The following is a 2,132-nucleotide window of genomic DNA, read 5'->3' on the forward strand; positions in this document are numbered from 1 at the left end:
TTTAACATTTTTCTAGATCGACACTAATATTTCACTAGGAGAAGTCACTATCTGCCTAGGTCGGATCTGATTAAGTCAGTACCTACTTTCGCTAGTAAAGACCACCTCAGTTATACTATCTGATTAATGGGAGGATGTGATGTTGTATAGTTCAAGGAGGATGGGATAGAAGTCAGCCAGTCTGGGTTTGCTGGATGGTGACTTTGGTTAAGTCACTTGAAACTCCAAACTGCAGATTATTATTATCTAGTGGAGACATATTACATATCTGTTTAGCTTACTCCCATTAAACCAAACATCATTTAAAAAGCAGTGTTACAGCTCTTTTAGGATTAGTCTAGCAGGTTTTCCAGTTTTCGCCAGAAAACTAAAGAAATAAAAAAAAAGAGAGAGAGAGAGAGAATGAAAATCCACTTAAATGTGAAGCTACCCTGAATTCTACTTAATGGGCATGAGCTGCAGGGAAGTGAAGCGAGGGTGGCACAAATTGCTGTTTCCACAGTTAGTGTCAGGTCTCTTATCCTTTTCCCTCTTTTTTTTTTTTGAGATGGAGTTTCGCTCTTGTCGCCCAGGCTGGAGTGCAGTGGCGCAATCTCGGCTCACTGCAACCTCTGCCTCCCAGGTTCAAGCACTTCTCCTGCCTCAGCCTCCCAATTAGCTGGGATTACAGGCACCCACCACCACGCCTGGCCAGCTTTTTGAATTTTTTAGTAGAGATGGGGTTTCACCATATTGGCTAGGCTGGTCTCGAACTCCTGACCTCAGGTGATCCAGCTGCCTCAGCCTCCCAAAGTGCTGGGGTTACAGGCGTGAGCCACTGCACTCGGCTCTCTTATACTTTTTACAATGTGGGCATCTTGCTGCCGAAAGTGTTGGTGTTTAAATATACTACCCTCGATTTTTGTGCAATATAGCCTCTAAATGAAAGTCAGCTATTTCTTTTTTTCTTTTTCCTTCCTTCCCTTCTCTTTCTTTCTTTCTTGCTTTCTTTCTCTTTCTTTCTTTCTTTCTTTCTTTCTTTCTTTCTTTCTTTCTTTCTTTCTTTCTTTCATTTCTTTTGACAGAGTCTCACTCTGTCACCCAAGCTAGAATGCAGTGGCATGATCATGGCTCACTGCAGCCTCAACCTCCCAGACTCAAACAATCCTCCCAAGTAGCTGGGACAATACATGTGCACTGCCACACTGGGCTAATTTTTGTAGAGGCAGAATCTCGCTATGTTGCCCAGGCTGCAAATTAGCTATTACATCTATAGCTCAACCAAAGGAAAAGCTAGCTATTTAGATTAATGGAGATATGGTATGCCTGTATACTGTAAAGGCAAATTTAAAAAATTGTGTGGCTAATTTTTATTGTATTTGAGTTTTACCTTACATGTTTCTTTAGAGTCTAACTCCTGCACAAGATGCAATTTCCATTGTAATATCTGCCTTACCAGGGTTGTTCTGAGAATCAAGTGATATATGTTTAATTGCTTTGCAAAACTTAACAATGATATGAAATGTAAATTGTTTCTCTCCTCTGGACAAGACTTGGCCAGGAATTCATTCTAATAGATTTGCTCTTATTTGTTTTGTGTTTTCACACAGAAAGGGAATTACAGATAAGTATAGAACAACAGCCATGATGATGATGATAGGAGCTTAGAAGGTGAATTGACCACTTACCACATGCCAGAAAATGTGCTTAGTCTTTTAAGAAGATAATCTCAGTTAGATACTTCTTGTGGGGAGTTCCTCCTCTAGATTTTCTATCATCTAGGCCCTCCTAGAGTTACCTCACTTCGGATTGTGAAATCTCCGTGTGTGTGTGTGTGTGTGTGTGTGTGTGTGTCTAGTGCTTTTATTCTTATAGAGCTGAACTAGTAAGTGCTAGGCAGGGAAACATTTATTTCATACTCAACATGTTTCCATGGTGAGGAATTTTTATTAGAGGAAGATGTAAGCTTCTTCCTTGGCCACCCCCCCCTCCACTGAGGGCAGGAGAGTGACTTATCTGATTGAAGAGTTTGGCAGAGGGAATTGGGCATTTGCGGATTAGCGACTCTTGTACATTTTGGGCATGACTACTTGCAGAGAGGATACATTCTGGTTTTCAGTCTCCACCATGCTGTGACTTAGCAAAATATGCTC

The 2,132-nt window shown here is 41.1% G+C and overlaps 1 non-coding gene across 1 annotated transcript; it reads left to right on the forward strand.

The window, feature by feature from the left end:
* The first annotated feature begins 310 nt into the window (after window positions 1-310).
* On the forward strand, window positions 311-372 carry LOC115835284. The gene has a single exon (XR_004030273.1). It is a non-coding gene; the product is annotated as a U7 small nuclear RNA (small nuclear RNA).
* The last annotated feature ends 1,760 nt before the right edge of the window (window positions 373-2,132 follow it).

The sequence above is a fragment of the Nomascus leucogenys genome, chromosome 5 (assembly GCF_006542625.1).
Source record: "Nomascus leucogenys isolate Asia chromosome 5, Asia_NLE_v1, whole genome shotgun sequence".
Lineage (NCBI taxonomy): Eukaryota > Metazoa > Chordata > Mammalia > Primates > Hylobatidae > Nomascus > Nomascus leucogenys.